Source organism: Sinocyclocheilus grahami, unplaced genomic scaffold (assembly GCF_001515645.1).
Source record: "Sinocyclocheilus grahami isolate Dianchi unplaced genomic scaffold, SAMN03320097.WGS_v1.1 scaffold49.1, whole genome shotgun sequence".
Lineage (NCBI taxonomy): Eukaryota > Metazoa > Chordata > Actinopteri > Cypriniformes > Cyprinidae > Sinocyclocheilus > Sinocyclocheilus grahami.
Genome location: NW_015505228.1, coordinates 1885841 through 1909889, shown reverse-complemented (window position 1 = coordinate 1909889; position 24049 = coordinate 1885841). Strand labels below are relative to the sequence as shown.

The 24049-nt window shown below is 40.2% G+C and overlaps 1 long non-coding RNA gene across 1 annotated transcript in view; it reads right to left on the bottom strand.

Annotated features, from left to right (window-relative positions):
- LOC107583054 (uncharacterized) overlaps window positions 1-24049 on the bottom strand; it is a 61840-nt gene that overhangs the window by 13946 nt on the left and 23845 nt on the right. The window contains exon 2 of the long non-coding RNA XR_001609008.1: window positions 4901-5001. This is a non-coding gene — a long non-coding RNA (uncharacterized lncRNA). The remainder of the gene's footprint in view (window positions 1-4900; window positions 5002-24049) is intronic.

Sequence of the window (24049 nt, the reverse complement as noted above, 5' to 3'; positions counted from 1 at the left end):
GGTTGCACACTTCAGGCTGCACTACCCCCTGTCGTGTTGCAAGCGGCCATCTCCCCTGTGCGCCTCAGCACTAAAAGATAATTTCCTAAAAGAGCAAATTTCTCTAAAAGAGCTCCACAGGTGCGTCTTTATAAAGACAACGGATCGTCCTTATAAGGATGCCGTTTCACCCGTGCGTTTCTGGGTGCGGTCGTTACCTGGCACCAGGTGATGGTCACGATCCCTCGATGGCGGTGCAGCGAAGGGGTATTCGGCGATCCCCCCGGTGGAGCGGGTGGTAGCGATGTAATTGTGTCCTAAGTCCACCTCCTCCTGGCGGGGAGACCCGGTACTTCCTTACCGGGCCTGCAGGCATTCATCTGGTCTAACCGGCAGTTCCTATACGGCTTGCGGGGAAGCTGATTCCACCTTACACGCTATGGCGAGGTGCACCAGGCTAAGGCACTGAAGGACCTGCATGAGGGTGGTCACGATCCGGAAGTTCTGAAAGAGCTCCGAACCGCCACTGACCTCACGCTCCGAGCGACGAAGGTCACCGCGAGTTCTCTGGGTCGTGCAATGTCCACGCTTGTGGTCCAGGAGCTCCATCTCTGGCTGTGTCTGGCAGACATGAGGGACACTGACAAGGTTCGGTTCCTCAATTCCGCTGTGTTCCAGACCGGCCTCTTCGGCGACGCAGTCGAGAGCTTTGCCCAGCAGTTCTCGGCTGCCCAGAAGCAGACAGAGGGGATCCGACACATCCTGCCCCGGTGGGCAGCTGCTGCCTCCACCCGTGCTCCCGCGCCACATCTGCAGCAGCCATCAGCAAAGCAAAGAGCCGAGTGTGGGCGGCCCGCCCCGCCTGTCCAGGCCCCCGTCAAACCTGGTGGCAAGCAGAGAAGCAAGCGGCCCTGAGACAGGCGACCCAGAGATGGAGGGATCTGCTCTTCGGGAGATGGTGAACGCACAACCCTCCCCCGGAGGAGGGCCGGGGGGAGAATCTTTTGTTTAATTTTTTCCCGCCAAATTCTCGACAAAAGAGCAGTTTCCTTTATCTCTGGGTCTCAGGAGGGCACGGAGAGTTGCGGACAGACTAACGCTGGACCTCACTCATCCTCCTCCTTGTTGACAGCAGCGGGCAGCAGCGGGCGGTTCGAGAGTGTCAACAAAGGCCCTACTCACGCACCCTCTGCAAACCTGTGGAACCAGGTGAGCCTTGCACACCACACTCACACCCCTCTCCAGCCCGCTCACAAGCCGCCCGAGTTGGGTCCCTGTGTTCCACCTCGCAGCCCCACTGTGGGTACGGCTGTGGTTCCGCTGGTCCCGCTTGTATGGTTTCTGGGCGCTTGGTCAGCGCTACCCAGCCCATCTCGCTGGCTTCTGCAGACCATCAGCCTCGGCTATGTGATTCAGTTCGCCCGGCGCCCACCCAAGTTCAGCGTTATCCGCTTCACTACAGTGAGGGCGGCTGATGCCCCTGTTCTACGGGCAGAGATCGCAGTCCTACTGGCGAAGGATGTGATAGAGCCGGTCTCTCCGGCCGATATGAGGTCGGAGTTTTACAGCCCTTACTTCATTGTATCCAAGAAAGGTGGTGGGTTACAGCCAATCTTGGATCTGCGAGTTTTGAACCGGGCCCTTCATCGGCTACCGTTCAAGATGTTGACGCAGAAATGCATCTTCGGGTGCGTCCGTCCCCGAGATTGGTTTGCAGCGATCGACCTGAAGGACGCGTACTTTCATGTGTCGATCCTTCAGCGCCACAGACCATTTCTGCGGTTTGCGTTCGAAGGATGGGCATATCAGTACAAGGTCCTGCCCTTCGGGCTGTCCCTGTCCCCCCGTGTCTTTACGAAAGTCGCAGAGGCAGCTCTTGTTCCCTTCAGAGAGCAGGGTGTTCGCGTTCTCAACTATCTAGACAATTGGCTCATACTAGCACAGTCTCAGGATCAGTTGTGCGAGCACAGGGACCTGGCACTTCGGCACCTCAGCCTGTTGGGCCTTCGGGTCAACTGGGAAAAGAGCAAACTCTCCCCGACGCAGAGGATCTCTTTTCTTGGTATGGAGTTGGATTCGGTCGAACAGACAGCGCGCCTCACAGAGGAACGTGCGCGGTCGGTGCTAGCCTGCTTGAATACGTTCAAGGGCAGGACAGCGGTGCCACTGATACTTTTTCAGAGGCTCCTGGGGCATATGGCGGCCGCAGCGGCACTTACACTGCTTGGCCTGTTACATATGAGACCACTCCAGCACTGGCTTTATGGCCGAGTCCCGAGGTGGGCGTGGAAGTTACCGGCTCCAAGTTACACCGGCCTGTCGCCAAACCTTCACCCCGTGGTCAGATCTTGCGTTCCTCCAGGCAGGGGTGCCCCTAGATCACGTACTAGTCCGAACGGACAACACAGCAACCGTTGCATACATCAACCGACAAGGTGGTCTGCGCTCCCGTCGCGTGTCGCAACTCGCCCGCCACCTCCTCCTTTGGAGTCGGAAGGTTCTGAGGTCACTTCGTGCTGTTCACATTCCGGGCCTGCTCAACCGTAAAGCCGACGAGCGGTCTCGAGCAATGCTCCCGGGAGAATGGCGACTCCATCCCCAGACGGTCCAGCTGATTTGAAGACGTTTCGGAGCCACTCAGGTAGACCTGTTTGCTTCTCCAGAAACCTCTCACTGCCAGCTGTTCTACTCCCTGACCGAGGGAACACTCGGCACAGACGCACTGGCACACAGCTGGCCGCAGGGCCTACGCAAGTATGCGTTTCCCCCAGTGAGCCTTCTCGTACAGACACTGTGCAAAATCCAGGAGGACGAAGAGCAAGTCTTGCTAGTGGTGCCATATTGGCCCACTCGGACCTGGTTCCCCGAGCTAGTGCTCCTCGCGACAGCCCCTCCTTGGCCGATTCCTCTGAGGAAGGATCTACTGACTCAGAGACGGGGCACGATTTGGCACCCGCGTCCAGACCTTTGGAAACTCCATATCTGGTCCCTGGATGGGACGCGGAGGTTCTAGGTGACCTACCTCAGGAGGTACTGAACACCATCACTTCGGCAAGAGCACCATCTACGAGACACGCTTACGCCTTGAAGTGGAACCTGTTCGTCGAGTGGTGTTCTTCTCGCCGAGAAGACCCCCGGAGATGCCCGATTGTGGTCGGGCTTTCCTTTCTGCAGCAAGGGCTGTAGCGAAGGCTGTCTCACTCCACCCTCAAAGTCCAGGTTGCTGCTATTGCTGCGTACCATGACCCAGTGAATGGGAAGTTGGTAGGTAAGCATGGCCTCGTCATCAGGTTCCTTAGAGGGGCCAGGAGGTTGAATCCTTTCCCGGCCCCCCTCTATACCCTCTTGGGACCTGTCTTTAGTGCTAAAATCACTACAGCAGGGCCCATTCGAGCCTTGGCATTCAGTTGAGCTAAAGTTTCTTTCATTGAAAACTCTGCTCCTGCTTGCACTGGCCTCCATCAAGAGGGTAGGGGACCTGCACGCATTTTCAGTCGACGATTCGTGCCAAGAGTTTGGGCCGGCTGACTCCCAGGCAATCCTGAGGCCCCGGCCAGGCTAAGTGCCCAAGGTTCCCACCACACCCTTCAAAGACCAAGTGGTGAACCTGCAAGTGCTACCCCCGGAGGAGGCAGACCCAGCCCTGGCTTTGCTGTGTCCTGTCCGAGCATTGAGGTGATACGTAGACCGGACACAAAGCTTCAGGACCTCAGACCAGCTCTTTGTCTGTTACGGAGGCCGGCAGAAGGGGTATGCCGTCTCTAAGCAGAGGATGGCCCACTGGATTGTGGTGCTTCCGCAGCATCCCTGTTCCAAGTGGAGCGGGTACGTTTTCCCAGTGTTATCCAATCTCACTCAGTATGGTAGTGCTTTGAAAAATGGTGAGTGGAACTACTTGTCCCGAGCCCCGGCCAGATAGACACAGGGCACTGGAAGGGGCAGCACCATGGCGCTTTGGTAGGGATCCCAATTCGTCGGTCACCGACGTGACTCGGAGTGACCGACGGAAAGGGAACGTCACGGTTACGTATGGTAACCCTCGTTCCCTAAAGGAGGGAACGGAGACGTCAGGTCACAGGTGGTCTACACCAGCTAGACCACCTAAAGACCAGTTTGGCCAGGCTGGGGGCCCATCCTAAAGCAACTTTTTTTTTAAATACCATCTTAAACTAGCTAAGACCACCAAACCACCTTATAGACACTTTGTTAGTGGGCTTTGCATTCAAATGTGGGAAATGCTTGTTGAAAATTATTGCGCTACATATAAAGCATTTATGAATGTTAATATTTTACTGGCTGGTCTATAAAAATAATGTACAGGAAAATTGTTTGTTTGTTTGTTTATTTCTTTCTTAATGCCAATCCAGCATCTATGGCTTGAATCATGGTGAGAACCAGTTAATCCATACACAAGTCTTGTCTTTACACACACGTCCGGGGAAAACTTTGAATGTTCAATTAACCTAACCTGCATGTCTTTGGGCTGTGGGAGGAAACCGGAATACCCGGCGTAAACCCACGCAGACACAGGGAGAACATGCAAACTCCACACAGAAAAGCCTCCTGTCCTTGCCAGGGCTCGAACCGGGGACCTTCTTGCTGAATGTGCAGGAAAATAAGACTATAAAATATATAAAGAGTTTCCTATTATTTATGTTCTTTTTTTTAGTTAAGCCAATTGGCTTAATTAAGCCAATTAAGCTGACACCGTTTACCCCATTTTCTCTCATGTTAACAGCCCTTGCCACAAGTCTGTTATCGCTTTTTTCCCAAGACGTCTGTTGACTTTTCACTCTTTCCTTGTATTTAGACAGAACACATTAGATTCGCTGTCACCGATTTACCATGCAAACTCCGCCTAACTCCGTTTATCTCATCAACTAAGGACTGGCACGTCATTAGTCATTTCTGCACTACTTACCTCTTGTACCATCCATCCATCCATCTCCGTCTCTCTCCATCATGTTCGGTTGCGTTCATTTCCTACTTCATCTGCTCTCAGGTTCAAGTGTTAGCACATTCCTGAGGATGACAGTAAAGAGAGGCTCATTACTTTCACAACATAAACAATAGCAGCTGCTGCAACACCTGTAACCTAAAAAAATTATTACTACGATTATATAATAGATGCATGTTAGTCCTAATATTCACAGTTGGTGTGTGTGTGTGTGTGTTTCTAGCTATAATGATCAGTCAAAAATGGTCAATAAGTGTTGGGTTATTCTCCAAAACCACCCAGCCAGTTCAAAGAGAAGCAGTATCCTGAAGAAACAAAGTGAACATGGAAAGTGTGAAAGAAACAAGAACAGACAGAAAACTCCAAAAAGAGTGAAAGAATGAGACAGTGTTTGATACAGAGCGGTAAGTTGATATAATAGGGGCCTGTCTCTCGTGGTTTTAAATGGAGGATTTGGCCTTCACGCCTCTCAGTGCCATTCTTAAGGAAAGCGGATTTCCGCTGCCGTGACGACCATTATCCTGGTTTCCTGGCAGTAATCCGCCATACTAGGGCCGTAATAGGACAGAGCATTGCAGAAAGTCAGGGGGCTGTTGCTGCTAGTCACTGCCGCGGGGATCACGGTTCTAGATCTGCCACAGAGAAACACAAGCCGATCTGATACAGCTGATGAAACAGTCATGCACAGCTGGCCTGAAGAGACAACACCACAAAGTCTGACGTTTACAGTTTTAACTTCAAACTGGAGATAATGTGCATCGCATCGCATCGCATTTACATATACTATCCATCACAAGTAGTACGCAAGATAATATAAGGTCTGTCTATCTATCTATCTATCTATCTATCTATCTATCTATCTATCTATCTATCTATCTATGTGTCTGTCTACTAATCAGGCATAAGATAATAAATAAATGTAACTATTCTGATTTCTAAACAGTTTCATTATAAGCAGCACTTGTAAGGAAAAAAATGGAAATTTTCATTTTCAAATGATGACATAAATAATGAATTCTTGCAAAAAAAAAATTTTTATAGTGACTTTCAAATGATTTTTATTTTCATAAATGCATTACGTAAATGTCCTTGAATCTATTAAACAACAATACTAACTAAACAAAAAATATGGTAGCATATTTCATTGCTTTCTTTTCTTTTGTGAAACACTACTCACAATGTGCTTTTTCTGTAAGTTACTGGTAGTAACTACATGTTGTCATATTAACAACCAGTAATTTCACTGATTAGGTCTCACAGCTGAAAGCTGTATATGGTTGATTCACTAAAAACAGTCATTTATCTATGAATCAGACTGCACTGATTGTGCTGTGTGTTTTGGTTACTTTAGCTTACAACAAAAACTACTACCAAAATATCCTGTTTTGTGTTCTTTGTCCCTGTTTCTACACTACGGTGAACTGTAAACAAGTCTTCCAATTCATCTAGCTTCACACAATCTCCTCTGAGCTGCTGATGTTGAAACATCTGTAATTCCAGCGGCTGCACTTCAGGCTCAGGTAATCAACCAATTTCAGAGACTTATGACTCGAATGAACTTGTTCTCTGATTTCCAGGACACTCTTCGCCTGTGTGACCATTGTTCCGTCCTCCAGATTGTTCATTTCGTAAAGTTGTTTGAAAATCTTGACCACCATACAGTATGTCTGAAATGACCATTACTTTTTTTGTTAAGTGTGTTACATTTGTGGAACTGTGCAGGCAGTGCCATTGCTTTTTATTATAATTTACACATAGGCCTGTGTTTTAACTCTACTTTCAGACTTAATTGACACTACTGAACTTCCCTTGCAGAATCTTTCATTTAAATATTAAATTTCTGAGTGCAGTTCAAATGTATATTGGTACACAAATAATATAAGGAACTATTGAATATTCATAGATAATTCTATAAATTAACTTCACACATACATGCTCTCATTCTTTGTGCACCGTATTGTCTAAATGCACAGCTTAAAATGATCTAGTGGTTTTCCATAAACACCACCAGGGTGGTTTAGTGTAACAGTCACTATTCATTGATTCTAGACATTCACACCAACCAAAACAAAACAGAGAAGCATGATAGAGGAACAGAAATGGACGAGAAGGACCTACCGAGATTACAATCATTTACAATCTAGAAAAATCTATTTTTAAGTGTCAGATTCATGTTTTCATTAATAACGAGAGACGAAAGTTCAATTAAACTTGTCTAAAATCTTTACAGGGTTTTCACTACAACTCATGGGGCCTTGACAAAATTTTGAGTTTAACTCTGTAAACAAAATACAACTTTCATAAATTACCTCAGCATACACATCTCTGAGGAATAAAAAAATGATCATAGTTTGATACATCCTGTGAACCCACACACACGTTTACACTCACATACACCTCTCTCATTCTCCGTCTCTCTCTCTCTCTCTCTCTCTCGCTCTCTCTCAAGAGTCACTGCAGTCCAGGGAGGGCCGTCCCAGCCAGGCAGGCTGTGAATATTCATGATCAGGAGTGAGTTGCAGTGGAGGTTGCCATGGAGGCGTTGAGTTATTCATCATTCTTCAGGAGAAGAGACACAGGAGTCATCCCTCAGTGCTGGAATATTAACGAGACACATTAATAAAATATCCAGCCTCTCTTTCTCCTGCCTCTCTTTTACCTACAGATCACAGGAACACAGTTTTCAGCAGGAGTCCCCATTTAAGACCACCATGCACACACATATATACGGTATGTATATGTAAACACACAGCTGTTCAAATACAGTAGAGGTATTTCGCATTCTATTAAAAAAAAATCAAAAAGGCTCTTGTTCCACTGAAACACTGTGACACATATACTTCTTAAATCATTTAAGCGTCACAAAAAAAGTCACAATCATCAACACAGAAATCCAACAATACAGCAAATCCCAACAGCCCGACTCACATTTCACAGAGATGACAAAGCATTTGATGGCAATGACACAATGCAGACTTTTCCAAGAAAGAACTAGTGGTAGTTCTAGGGTGTTTTTGTTTTATTGAAGCAAAAATAGAAAACATAGGATTAAAGTAAAGGATGATGATGTAAAAAAAGAGAGAGATAAGAAAGAATAGGCCGGCATTCAGGGGAGAGGTATGTTTAATTCACAGAGTGGCATTTCGGCTGTGTTATCAGGCTAACGTACAGAAGGCCAGGCCAGACACTGAGCTGAAATGTGCATCAGCGGTCGTGTAATATTAAAACAGCCAACTGTGCTTTCTTTCACACTCTCTCTGTCTCTCATGCTCCCTGCTCGCACTTTCTTTCTAAATGCATATTTCTGCTCTCAAGATAACCACAAAAAGCCTTCGATTTGCCCTTATTTTAGTCTCAGTTGTACAGCACACACCATTTCACAGCATGAGACAGCAACTCAAATCTCATCCCCATAGTTGTCACCACTGCTGAAGTATGAATAATAAATGCACAAAATGACTCTATAATAATCATAACAGTAATATTAGTTTTAATTATATTTGTAATTATGCTTGTCTCTGACAGAGCATTTTTTCTCATAAATCAATGTACTTTTTCATGTGAAGTTCATGTGAATCCTATAAATGTCTGAAAACCATGAGCATTTTTAAAAACATACAATAATAATAATAATAGTTCTCCTAAAAAAATTGCTGAAAATTTGCATGAGTTTGTTACGATTTATAGAAATTTAGCATCACATGTTCACCAGCGGATCCTCTGCAGTGAATGGGTGCCGTCAGAATGAGAGTTCAAACAGATAATAAAAACACCACAATAATCCATAAGTAAAAATAAGTTAAGATGAGTCTCTGACAGAGCATTTTTTCTCATAAATCAATGTACTTTTTCATGTGAAGTTCATGTGAATCCTATAAATGTCTGAAAACCATGAGCATTTTTAAAAGCATACAATAATAATAATAATAGTTCTCCTAAAAAAATTGCTGAAAATTTGCATGAATTTGTTACGATTTGTAGAAATTTAGCATCACATGTTCACCAGCGGATCCTCTGCAGTGAATGGGTGCCGTCAGAATGAGAGTTCAAACAGATAATAAAAACACCACAATAATCCATAAGTAAAAATAAGTTAAGATGATTTTAATTTCAATCTTGGTCAATCAATGGTCCATAATCTATAATAACACTTCCTCCGGTGAAAAAGTCCATCCCCTGTTGTCCTCTCACATCAAAATCCACTGACACATTTGTTTAGACCTGTTTTCACTTGTAGATGCTGCCTGATCTGTGCATATTCCTCTCAGATGAGACAACCTTTCACTGGAGAAAGCAATATTATTGATAGAGGACTGTTTTAGCTGTAAGCAACGTCTTTATGACAGTTTTGCTTTTCACAGATTAATTGATGGACTGGAGTCGTGTGGATTACTTGTGAATTATTGTGATATTTTTATCAGCTGTTTTGACTCTCATTCTGACGGCACCCATTCACTGCAGAGGATCCATTTGTGAGCAAGTGATGTAATGCTAAATTTCTCCAAATCTGTTCGGATGAAGAAACAAACTCATCTACATCTTGGACGGCCTGAGCATGAATAAATTATCAGCAAATTTGGGTGACCTACTCCTTTAATGTTTTGCAATATTTTCCCATTGTTTTACGCTTCATTTTCATTGTGGTGTTTCATTTTGTTTTTTTTGCCCCATTATTTAGTCTATCCTTACCCAGCTAACAAGAAAGAGGACTAGCAAGCTGACGGATTAACACGTTTCTGATGTTACTTTAAATTTTGATGATACTCTATTTCATACTTTCGGTTAAGGTTAGATATTTTGCCATTCAAATGCATATACTGTAAAGTGCACTGCTGATATGCCCACGTTTTTTTTGTTTTTTATTTTGCATGCCTCCACACTTCAACAATCACCTATTTTTATGAATGTTTCATACACTTAAGCATGAATGACGAATGAGAGCAGGATGTATGAGATTCTCTTTTCATAAAACTTGGAGTATCAGAATCGAAGCAGGATCATTTGAAACCCCACTTCCTATTCTCTTTTATTTTTCCCTTTACTCGCCATTTCTCCTTTTGATCTTTACTACTTATGCAATCTTAAAAACATTTAAAAAAAAATAAAAAATTTACACACAATAAATTTGCATGTGTCTGTGAGATATTATGCCTGCCATTCTCTTCACATAATTAAATGTAATGAATGTGGGAGGCAGGTTTGTTTCTGCAGTTCAGAGACAACAGCACACACTCGGCTCAAAGGTACGTGTATAAAGGACAGATTAAGGTTTTGGTTAGCCAGCAATTCAATTTCATTCACACAAACATACGCAGAGATATCATTGCCTTTATAGATATCACAATAATGATAATAATGAATGTAAACACCAGCTTCATCATAAGGTTCAGAACGGCTGAGTGGGAGGTCAAAGAAAGAGAAGTAAACAAGACAGGTGAGGTAAACACAGCACTAATAATAACAACAAACAAACAGGCTGGAGAACAAGACCCTCAATCCAGACCTTTCTCTCTTTCATCTAACTGCATTACAGTGTGTGCATACTTAAACGAGTGATAGAGAGAAAGCGTGGACGGATGGATGAGGGGGTGGAGACATGAGACGACTGGGGTCAACTACCTGTCAAAGTCTGACTGCTGGTGAGCTCAATCTGTTTGCTGAACTAGAGCGAGGGAGAAAGTCTGGGTTTGTAAGAGAGAAAAAGAAAAATAAATTAGATTAACTGGTATATGGTGAGAAGCGTTTAACAAGTGCTACTACCTCTGTATATGACATGAATTTTGTTGAACTGTCAGAGGTTTTTGGGGAAACAGTGTAGGTGTTTTCCCAAAGATATTATAATAATATAAGGGGGAGAAGAAATCATAACGCTCAATATGGTGACTGTAAAGTCATAAATTCTGGTTAGAAAAGCCAATCACTGTTTTTAATGGTTTGTTTAGTCTAACTGTTCATGTGCATTAGCTGGACCAGCCTGCAAAAATACAGCATGATATGAGGCTGAAAGAACTTACTTTTGGAGAGATTTTTAATGTCTTTGAAAATAGTCTTTCATGTTCGCCATGGCATTTATTTGAACAAAAATACAGTAAAACAGTAATAATTCTTATTAATATTTTTTTCTTTTTTAAACTGACATTAATGTAAAATATTAAATCAATCATTCTGTTTAAAATTGTATTCTGACTATTCATTTAAATAACTGAATAACTGATGACAGATAAAGCCGAATCGCAGTTTAAAAAAATCTTTACCCTTTAGTACTCTCTATTTCTATTTTATCTACTTGTTTTTTTATTTATTAAATAAAAACTTGACCCTCTAACACTTGTACTCTCTATTCTATTTCTACTCTAACTACTTATTTTCTTTTTATCTAAAAATAATTAATTAAATTAATTAATTAATTACTTTTTTATTATATAAAAAAACATGTTACATATACTGCGTTAGACTAACCTACACTGTAAAAAATTATTGTGATTTTAACAGTAAAAGACTGTAAAAATACTACAGTAAAAACCTGTTAATTGGTTAACAGTACGTTTCCATACTATATATGGTGAATAAATGTAATTACATTTAATGTAATTTTACAGTAAATTACTATTAGAAATACGTTTTTTGGAAGTGAAAAATAAAAAGTCATTTTATAATTTACAGTGAAAAACTTTAAATTGACACTCCCAGAATTCCCTGCATGACACTTCATATTTGATGTTTTTTTTTTGTTGTTGAAATAACTATGTTTCTTATTATTTTGTCTTATTAGTTGTGTACATTAGGGTTTTATCTTACATTTAATGTTGTTAAATTAATGTTATTGCATTATTTCAGTATAATGTGTACACCATGATGGTGTTTAGTGTTTGTGTGAATGACACTGTTCACCTTCTATATATAAATATCGCCCTCCTCAGCTCGTAGAAAAGCTGTTTGTGATGAGCTTTGGTTCATCATGTGACTTTCTCATCACCACCAGTTTTTGGTGGTTATCAGTGCATTACAATGGTTCAAAACAGATATTAGTACTTAAGTATGTTGGTTTATTAATATTATATCAGTTAATGAAATGCGGTATTTTATTGTGAATTTAAGTTAAGTCTGTAAAACCTAAAATGCAGCTACCATATTTTTAACGGTGAAGTTCTGGCAACCACAGCTGCCGATATTTTACCGTAAATGTCACAGATTTTTTTTACAGTGTAGTCTTGTCACAGAACTTACATATTTTTGCTCTTTTGTTGGTTTGATTGCTTCCGTTGTCCTCATTTGTAAGTCGCTTTGGATAAAAGCGTCTGCTAAATGACTAAATTTAAACATAAAAACTATTCATTTGAATGGGGAATTTATTCTATGATTTACATACCGGCATATGAATATTTACATATTTTATTGCCCATATTTGAATAGAAGATATGTCATGATAGCAACGCTATGATTCCAAATTATATTATTTCACTCATATAGCCTATAGGTTTAAATGAAAAGTAAACATTTCTGAAATTCATGGAAATGCTGAATATAAAAATTTTATATTATATACTTAAAAAATTATTTAAAGTATTAAATCAAAATAACAACACTTTTAACAACATGCCACTTGGGGCCTTCTGTGCCAATTCTGGGGGCGCCATTCTACCCCAAGTATCCAAGTTTATCTTTTTACTTCAAAATAAAAACTAGTTTTTACTCCACAAACATGTGTCCACAAATCCTGCATTAACAAACAGACACACAAATTTTACAGAGATATTAGATTCGATCAGATCAGCGAACCTCGAAACTGTTGTGACTGACTAAATCTCTCAAATGTTGATTTGTAGTTGATATTACAATTCCCAGGGGGCATCTTACCCTATCTTACTCGATATATTACTGGATTATAATGGATTTTAATTGAATTACATTCCTAGTTCTAAGATTATATTCCACCATGTGTACTTTGTGAGTGTGTGTTATCAATTCCCTTACAGGTTTTGCCCTCAGGCCAGAAAGTTGGACGATCAAATAGAAAGAAAGACAAAGCCAGCTGGGTGTAAAGATATGGACAAAACAATCAAACAAAAAAGCAAAAGAGCAAAAGGGAAAGTCTCTCGGGGAGGAGAGGAACAGAAACAAAGACGGATGGACAGAGCGTGACAGAGAGACTGAATAAAACTTTTGAAAAACCACAAGTACCTTTACAGCTAAGTCTGGTGTTTGTCAATTTGAGGTTATAAGATTCCATTGAAAACTGTTCCAACATGCCAGATGTACAGGACATCGGGAGAAGACAGTGTAAAAGAACGAAAACTACAAAAAAAAGATATAGACAACCTCTTGAATATTAGGGACAAGTGTATAAGAGTGAGTGCAGTTGGACGGTGAGACAATCTTCATGTCCAAAACTGTAGTTGAGGAGTCTGTATGTGAACTGGTGGTGAAAATGTTCCAGAAACACTTCAGGCATGAGGGACGGTGGCCAAAAGACAGCTCAGTCATGAACACACTATCCATGTTATGGTCACCAAGCCAGCCAACAGCTTAGCAGCCACATCCCACGGCAACATGAGCCACATCCAACAGACCACAAGTAACCTCAGTGAGTTCAGTCAAGAAAGAAAGTGAGACAGAGAGAGAATTTAACTGTGGAAATGTGTGCTTGGAGTCGGCAGGAAGAGCAAATTAAGGGAATCTGCCCCAGTTAGGGCAGCTCTCAGAGGTGGATCCAGCACCCTGCTTCCTCTGTGCCTTCCTCCTTCCCATTCATCCATCCAAAGCCATGTCCCAACCTGGGCCCCCACTTCTCCCCCCTCAGGCTGTGTGCCTCTTCATGCATCTAGGCCAGAGGCACCTGGCACAACTCTTCAAACACACATGATAACTGGAATAGCAGCACCAGGAAACTGGGACCGGGACGAAAGCATGTTGGGAGTAACGGGGTGAGGGGGTAAAAAAAAAAAGCTGAAAAGGATGGATTGGTGCAGGGCTGGAAGCTGTCAGGGAAAAGTTTCTCTTTCTTGTGGTCATGTGTTTAATTGATGAGACGTCCGGATTTCAGAGTCTCTCCCGAAATCATCACAACTAAACGATTCTCTTATCGTGACAGAGCATTGTTGTCTTGCTGGATCCTTTTCTCTCGCTCTCTTTTGATCTGTTCTTTCGCTCTCTCCTCCTGTGCTTCCCTCAGTCCCCGGGCCCCTTAAAAACAGCTCTCACTCATCTGCTCTGAAAGCTTGTAACAAGGTTGAGCAGAGAGAGTGAGATATAGACGCTCCGTTCCAAAACCTAGCGAGCTGTCTCCCTAGGTAGCATGTTAAGGCATCACGTGCGCGCTCCCGACGCGAAGCCTGTTCCAAAAGCTTGGGGGAAAAATTTGCACGGACTCCCTAGATAACTCATTTTTGATCAATTCTTGAAGGCAATCCCATAATGCATTGCAGTAAGTAAAAAAATATACCCCAAGATGGTGGATAAATAGGTGTGTATATGTATGTATACGTATGTATACATATGTTTTTTTATTAAACATAAGACCATATTTTTTCTGTGTATTTCTGTTTCATCAAACTGAACAAAAGTGACAGTAAAGATATGCCTATTGTTACAAAATGAAAAATGCTGTACTTTCAAACTATCTATTCATTGAAGAATACTGAAAAAATGTATTATCAAAAACAACATTTTCCACATTGATAAGAAAAATTTATATTAGCACATAAACAGCATAGTAGAATGATTTCTGAAGGATCATGAGACACTGAAGACTGGAGTAATGCTGAAAATTCAGCTATGCCATCACATGAATACATAACATTTTAAAATATATTCAAATGAAAAACATTTATTTTCATTTGTAAAAATATTTCACAATATTACTCTTTTTACTGTATTCTTTTATCAAATAAATGCAGCCTTGGTGAGCATTCAAAAACATTAAAAAAAAAACGACCACAAACTAAATGGTAATGCAAAAGTTATGCATCATTAACTTAGCAACATGCTTACAGCAACCCTACTGGAATCAAAGGAGACAGAGTTGCTGCCTATGTAGAGCATTCCATATCAATCGCTTATGAGGCTCCAATATACTTAGAATGCTGCCTTAGAAGTCATCTGCCTATGTAGGCATTAAACACCCAGGCAGCTCACCAGGTTTAGGAACAAAGTCAGAGAATGTAACTTCTGAGAGGAGAGGAATCAAACCAAACAGTCTTTCAGTCTCTCTGTCTCACCCTCAATCTTATATCGTGGTGAGCACTCAGTCTCCAGAGCAGGTGTAATAAAGGCAACAGTTGCAGAGGCGTTTCACTCTGTCTGGCAGTCTGTGGCTGAGTTTAACACATGTAATCCTACACACATTCCCCAAAGAAAGAGAAAGAAGAGAGAGAGAACTGAAGAAAAGACCTAAGGTCTGTGAACAGATGAAGGATGGAAACAATATGGAAACGTGCTGTATTAGTCCACTTATCCACTGCAGAGCCTGAGCTTGATCCCTGCGTACATTTAAAAAGAGTTAGCACAATGTATATATGTCTACTACACACTACAGTTACTCTGCTAGTGATGGGAAAGTACATAAAAGGGTCCCACTTTATATTAAGTGGCCTTAACTACAATGTACTTACATCAAAAATAAGTACAATTATTATATTACAAAACACTTTTGCTGCTATTGAGGTGGGATACGGGTAAGGTTAGGTGGTATGGGTACATTTAAGGGTGAGTTAAGGTGTAAGGGATGGGTCAACAGTGTAATTGCAAATGTAATTACAGAAATTAATTACAGATGTAATTACATGCAGGCGGTTTTTTAAAATATAAGTACAATGTAAAAACATATATATACACAATAAGTGCATTGTATCAAATTATTAATTTAAACGTAAGTAGTTAAGGCTACCTAATAAAAAGTGAGACCCATAAAAGATTAAAACAAAATACATGCATACTTACATGAAGACAGAATACACCAGTTTTCTGCGCCTTACACCACAACAGGGTAGAGTTTCACTTTTCAATATGTGGATGCAAAAGGTTTTTTTTTTTTCTAAATAATAATCAAACAAATTATACTTAGCTACATGTAAGCATGTAACTAAATTCACTTTGTTCAAATGTACTATTACTTATGTGGTTCAATGGGTGCATATAATACTTACTAACTAACTAACTTACTAAATAAATAAATAGTTCTTGTCCTACAAGCAAAAAACAGATATAGAGCCATCATGAAATTCCTCTTTTGTAGTGCAAGTAGTCGTGATATTTGCCCCAAGCGCATGGATGTAATTAATTTTTTTTAAATGCATTGCTACTTAACTTTCAAGTTCATACATTTTGAAAATAAATAAACAAACAAACTCTCCTTGTATTGTCCTACAGTCTATTAAAAAGACAAGGAACCATCACAAACTCCACTTCTGTAGTGCAAGTAGATGTGGGTAATACGTGCCCCAAAAACATGTATGTAAATTAATTTTCTTAAAATGTATTATTACTTCACTTTTAAGACAGACAGACAGACAGACAGATAGACAGATAGACAGATAGATAGATAGATAGATAGATAGATAGATAGATAGATAGATAGATAGATAGATAGATAGATAGACCTTATATTATCTTGCATACTACTTGTGATGGATAGATAGATAGACCTTATATTATCTTGCATACTACTTGTGATGGATAGATAGATAGACCTTATATTATCTTGCATACTACTTGTGATGGATAGTATATGTATATTGGGATTCAGACCCCTTTCTTTGACTTTCTCTGTTTTTTAGGATGCAGGGTCATGCCAGTACACTTTTAAACAGTGTGTGTCTGTGCGCACATATACTTGAGTGAGTGTTAAAGTGAGGTATTTATGTAAAAATAGCAGTAAATGTGGGTTATGTCCTGGGAGGGGTCCTTCTCACAGACTGGATGGACAAGCTCTCAGCTGTCAGTCTGCTTCTCTTTGCTCTGAAGTTAACATTTCTGCAGGGAAGAACTGCTAGAAGCACTGTTTCCTCACATCTCCCACTCTCTCATAGGCATTATAAACAAACAACGCAAATGTGCTAGAAACCAATATACATTAAACACTCCAGACACCAGAACGGAGGTCAGACACAGTATACTAATATACTAATATAACGGACATCCACATAACTACCACACCCATATTCAGATGACCTGGCATCCATATATGCAGTCTTAAAAGAAAGCATAAAGTCTCAGGACTATCATTGCTCTTCTTTCAAGCAGTGTCTCCATCTTTATGCCTTTCTTTTTTTGGCGAAGACATCTGTCTAAGACAAGGCTGGGCTTCGCTGGAGACCTGGCGCCCGCTCGCTCTCTCTGCAACCGTTGCCATGGAAAGGAGCCGAAATGGGGCAGATAAGAGTTGAATGAGAAAGCTGATGTTCCAGCGGGGTCCTCGTGTGGGAGGGGTCTCTGGGACCACTCTCGTCACAAACGTCAAGCTCTTTTGATGCATGACAGAAAGCAAAAACGGAAGAGAGATACGAAAGAAAAAGATAGAAAGAGAGAGTGGGGAGGGAGAGGGAGTCAGGCTATGGGAAAACAGCTGTGAAAGTGGGAAAACTATGTTTTGCTACGAGAGATAGAGTTGTGGGAAGAACAATCTCAAAGAAAGGGAACTGTCCAAAGAGACAGGCCTGCTGGAAGTAAGGAAGAAGATGGAGGGTGTCAAGGTGCTCTTACAATCACTGTTCAAATAAAGAGTGAGAAGCAAAGCTTTTAATAAAGAGACAAGTTTTAGTGGGTCAAATCTCTTGTCCTTGGCTTCTTACAGTAATAAAATTGTCTTGATTCCAGTGTGAGTCTGTTAGACATATCATCATCTGTCTGGCACTGGAACTCAAAATTAACCGCCGTGACTAAATACAACTCTGAACTTCAGATCAGAGTTTCAAATCACAGATTTTCTTTTATCAATTTGTTACCATATATCATAGACCAAACCGTTTTCTTCTAAAACTATTTGATAGAAATTATTTTAAAAAATCAAATAACAGGCTGTTAATCTAACACATGAATTTTGTTGACATTTATTTTTCATATATAACCGTAATAAGCTATTTGGAATTAGAATATGAAAATAAGGCAAACAGTATATTGACTTCTATTGTCATTTTTGTCTGCCAGAATAATGTAATATGCTTGAATTATCTTTATGTGGAGGATTTTCCCTATAAATGATAACTGCATCCCAAATGACGCACTATGCACTATGCATTTATACACTGTGTACTTACAGTGTGCACTATGTACTCAACCATGAAGTGTATGAATTTTATAAGGGTATTTTGTCATTAATAATCGGAGTCTGATAGCCCCTCCCCCTTCTCTACGTAATTAAAGCTGCGACATTCTACACTTTGTTTTTTGGGATATTTAATGCGTCATCCAGGTATTTAAAGTGCACTTTTTATTTTGGGAATTTTCATTGTGAACACGCTACTCGCGCTATTTATACTATAAAACGTCATAGAATAGTGCATAAGTATGCAATGTGGGACGCAACTATTGATATAAAGATTAACTTGAATAATTTGATTAAATTATTTGCTTATCATTTAATCAATTCAATAAACCATCTTAATCAATAAACTATCCATAAATCAATAAACTATCCATAATTATGATCAACTATCCATAATCCTAAGGACACTAACGTTGAGTTGAATATAACATTGAATTCATACTCATGATAAAGTGTGTGAATTGTGAACAGAGGACAGAGGAATGAAATATGGAGATAAGCAGACGAACACAGTTAAATCAATAAAGTCGGAGGCTTCCAATGAATCTCCCAGTCCCTTACACTCATCAGAGGGGGGTTATCATTCCTCTATCTTGCTTCCTTTATTCAGGGATACGGCTCTGTCAGGCACAGATTTTTCTCGGGCACAGGGCTCAAATGGCTATATGAAATCTGCTGCTTGTTGGCGGAGTTTCACATTAATGGTGGCTGGTAAGGGACACACACACACACACACACACACACACACACACACACACATACACATACACATACACACACATTTGTCTAAAAGAAACACATTCACATTAATGCACATGAGTGAACAAAACCAAAACCTGGGGACTTCTTGCCGACAAATACATATAAACCACATGACTGAGCTAAAGACTCACAAAAAATGAGTGACATAGCAGCAGTTTGTATAAAAAAGGAGGAAAAATAAACTCTAACTCACCAAAATGTGCTGTATAACTAGTGATAAAATTTTAAATACTGTCCTTTTTACTATTTCAATAGAAATTACAAATGATTAATGAAAAATAATAACGTGCAATAATTAGCAATAATAATAATACATTTCAAAAGGTTACAAATGTATTCATAGACTAGAAAGTTTCAATTCATGGGGGAAAAAAACATTTATTTAAAATGTATAGAAATTTGCACAAAAATATTAAGCAGCATGGCTGTTTTCAACATTCATAATAATAAGAAATGTTTCTTATGTCACACAAAAATGTTAAGCAGCAAATCAGCACATTGGACTCTTTTCTGAAGGATCATGGAAGGCTAAAGTAATGAATGGCTGCTGAAAATTTGGCATTGCATATACAGGAATAAAAACATTTTAAAAATATACTAAAATAGACAACTGTTATTTTAAATTGTAATCGTTTTTCACAATATAACTGTTTATACTGTATCTAAGTGACTTTAAAAAAAACATTAAAACCCAAATTTTGAAGGGTAGTGCATACCCTGCAAAGTAGGACAGGGTATAGAAATAGCCTCTCTGACCTGTCAGCACACACGACAATAGTTAGAATTCAGAGTAATGTGAAATATAAAAGAGGGGAAAAGGAAATAAATATTGAAGAGGAGTCAGGTTTATGTCAGAGGGAGTCTAGCCGTGCTATCAGGTGTGTGACTGATGAAGAGGTTTGAGGGTGAGGTCAAAGGTCAACAGGAGTGGGGATTGGGACGAATGAATGATGGTGGGGTCAAGCGGGGCAGACTGACAGAAGCGTCAAAACGTGAGGGAGAGATGGGAAAAGAGGAAGAGAGACAAATTAATCACTCTGATCTGACAAAGACAAAAGAGACCTCTTGAACAGTTTGTAGAGAACGGTAACACACACACACACACACCTCTGCCTCTCTTAATTTGTTTCCTCACTTTAGTTAAATTTTGGCTGCATTGTACTAAGTTCCCTTGTTTTAATTGAGCTAAATTCCATTATTTAAAACAACATGAGGGAATGAACAATAACTTTTCTAATGAACAAGAGAGAAGAGCTATGGCAGATTCCAGAATTTCAGTTTGTTCCAAAGTTTTCATGTTTTAAAAGACTTGGACAGTCACAAAAAGCACAGTTTATGGTGCTTTTTTCTGTCAGTCCTCAGCCACTTTCATTTTAAAAACATTTTCTAAAACCAAATCAAACTAAACCAAAACAAAACAAAACTGATTCAATAAATAAAATATAACAAAATGTTGGTCCACAGAGGAAAATAAGTCCTACAAGATTAAATGACATAAGGGTGAGTACATTGTAATTTAAATTTTCCGTTGAACTATCCCTTTAATAAACAAGGCGAGAAAAGACAAGAAGACACTAAGCTTAAACCGTTAACATATATGAGTATGTGTGTGCCGTGCATGTGTGTCTCGTTAACTGTCAGGAGAGGATTGGTGGGACACGATGGCCAGGAGGCTGTTGTCACATCTGAGAATGTGACATAGGAGAAAAATGGCCTACGAGGGAGACGTGGAGCTATCCCACAAGACACTGGAGCACTCTGCATGCGCTGGTCTCCTGTATGCCCTAACTCCTAATCTCTCTCCTTCCCTCTGTCTTGGCAAGTTACTTCATCATGAATAATCAAACACTGTTCCTTCCACCCCTCTCTCCCCATACTTTCTTCTTGCTTTATTCATTCGCTAGAGGCTGGTCCATCTTGTGCTGCTCACCATAATTTCAGCTTGTTGGTTCTTAGACTTCAAAAGGTCATCCTTCATGCTTATGAAACGGATTACTAGAGGGAAGAAAGAGAGAAAATAGACAAACGAGGAGGAAAAAGAGTGTGTTTGTTCTGAACTCCTTCCTGTTGCTATTTAACTCTGGCTCGCATCGACCAATAAGAAATCAATGCAATGTGCTGGGCTCACCAATATAGCGGACAAACTAAAGGAAAGCATAAATGAGCACGCACACACACACACACACACACACACCTGAACAGACCCAGATAGGTTACGTTTATAGCCATAATACACGATGCACAAATTATTTCTCGTTTGGAAAAGCCCTCTAAAAATGATCTTCCTCCACACACCCTCATCATTTATATATATATCTTTATTATTCCTTCAAGTGCTTCTCTTTCTCTCCAAGCTCTGCATCGCGCAAATCCTCCTTCGCTCAATCAAACACAAACAAACCGGTATGTGACTGACTGGGGACGTGGCACAAACGCTGAATTTGAGCAAGATTGCTTCATTGTCTGCTCGCACGGTTCCCCTCCCCATGGACAACGGCGCTCCGCCGTTCGACCGAAGCCATTTACAATCAAAACAGACTGGGACAAATCCAATGAAACCCGACAAGCAAGTTTAGAGAGAGCGGAGAGTTAGAGTGGCAGGTCACAGGTTGATTTGATCGGTGCGGGCTATTGGTATTGTCAGCTCGGGGTTTAAAGAACAAAACCAGATTGCCGGTTTGTGAGGTGGAGTTGATTCAAGGAAAACATGTGATATCTTTCAAATAGGGACAAAAATATAATCAGTTCTCAACATACGTATGTGGGTCAATGAAAACAATAATGAAAAGGATAAATCTTTTAAAAATCTAGTTTAACATGTGCTAAGTTTGTGTTCATGTTGGTTTTTATATGGCTTTGAATTTTTTTTAGCATTTTGAAGTAATTTACTCTAAAAGTACTTTTACTTTTTCAATTATCTAAATAAAAAGTACAGTATTTGTATAATGTATTTTTTTTATATTTACATTTAATAAAATTATTTATTTTTACCTTTAAAAATTTTTTTTTATTTTTTTTTACCTTTACAAAACGATTTTTTAAAAGTAGTGTTTTTATACTGTATTATTTTATACTGTATTATACAAATTTTAAGAAAAGTTCAAATGTATTAATTTAAAAAAATTATTTTGAAGTATTTATTTTTTTATGAGTTTTTGTTTTACCTTAATGTTTGACTATATACCCCCAAAAAATATAAAAATGAATTTGTATTCAAAAGCTAAAAACATTTTCCTTACAAAAGAGGTGTATTCAAGTAATACTAAAAGTATATATATATACATATATAAAGTCATAGATTTGTACTAAAAAAACAACCTTACGTCACTGACCCAAGTACAAATGAAATTCTGTGATAACACTGAAGGTTGCAGAATAGTGCCAGATTTACTAGGGTTATGCAACATCGATGCTGCAGAATCTGTTTTGTTTGTTGGTGGTGATCCCTGCACCAGCTCTGCTTGTACTCATTCTGGCTAGTGGGCGTCTCTTCACCCCTCTTTAGCTGTTGTGTGAGGATACCGCTCCATCTATATCAGTCAACTGAAACACATCCCAGCGCTACATGTTAATGTCCAGAGCGATCATGTCATGCCTGCAGACATCCTTGTAAAACAGCTGTGGGTGGCCAGCAGTTGTTTTGGCAAGTTCACAGGAGAGTAACCACCCATCTCGAGCCGATTCATCGAAGCTTGCGTTGTTTTAGTGCCGAGAAAGTGGTTGATGGGGGACTTAGGGACTTGTCTTCCCGTCGGCGAAATGCAATGGAGACAGTGCAGGTGGAATGTGTTTAGTTTGCTTGACATTTTCTGTTTATGTCCCACCGGGACATAGTGGGCGAAGGACGCAGGTGTGTTACGCTGCTGCCTTGGTCTTGAGCTGCTACAACTTCATTTATATACATTTAAACAAATCCACAAGAACATTAACTGATTATTCAAAATGGCTTTTTTACACAATTAATTACAGGTAACAGATGTTTTTCTAAAATCTGCAGGCTCACCATCTTGACCACACAATGTTTCTATACAGCACTGCTTCATTCAGGTGAAGTATCAACTATTTAACACATGAAAAAAGACCACCATATGAGCTCTTGACATTATCCTCTGAACCTGCATTACGTCTTTTTCTCTTTAATTAATCAGATTTTCTTAAAGGAATAGTACACACAAAAGAGAACATTTGAAAAATGAATGAAGACTGAAGCTTAAGAGCTTCAAAAGTGATAATTTTGTGTGACTAAAAGCAAATTCACAACCGCACTGACCAACAGCAACAGACACATCCATCAGGTTTGACGTACTGTTATCTGATGATTGTCTGCATCTGTCTGAAAAGCGTGAATTAACATTAATTGTGTGTTATTCACAGACAACTGACATCATCCTAAGATGTTTTTGAAAGAGCAGATATGTGGTATTCATGAATGAATCACTCTTTTGAACTCGGAACTTGGATCTTTCAGTGAGTCAGCTAATCCACAAAACTGAATGATTTGTTCATGATTCAGACTGATCCAGTTCTCAAGTTCAACTCACTGACCCAAGTATCTACAGCAAATAACAGCTCACTTAAAAAATATTGGCATTGATGGTTCCATGAACTTCATGGTGAAAAAAAGTTTCTTTAGATTTTTCAAATGTTCTTTGTACTAAGAAGAAATGGTTCTTTTAAAGGGTTCATATGATGCGATTTCAATTTTTCCTTTCTCTTTGGAGTGTTACAAGCTCTTGGTGCAAAAAGAAGATCTGTAAAGTTGCAAAGACTAAAGTCTCAGATCCAAAGAGATATTTTTTATAAAAGTTAAGAGTCAGCCACGCCTACCTAAAACGGCTCGTTCTAACACGCCCCCACATACAGTATCTACATCACTATGTGGAAAGATTTGCATAACACCACCCAAATGTTCACGCAAAGAAAGAAGGCATAACTTTTATTCTCGCTGTAGTATTGTTGTTGCCGCCGCCGCCATGTCGTGAAGGCGCTGTGTGTTTCGTTGTGAAAGCGAAACTACTTTGTTTGGCCTTCCAAAAGAGGACGATATCCATTTCGTCATGCCTGGAGCTGATCCGTGCTGGTCGCTGAGG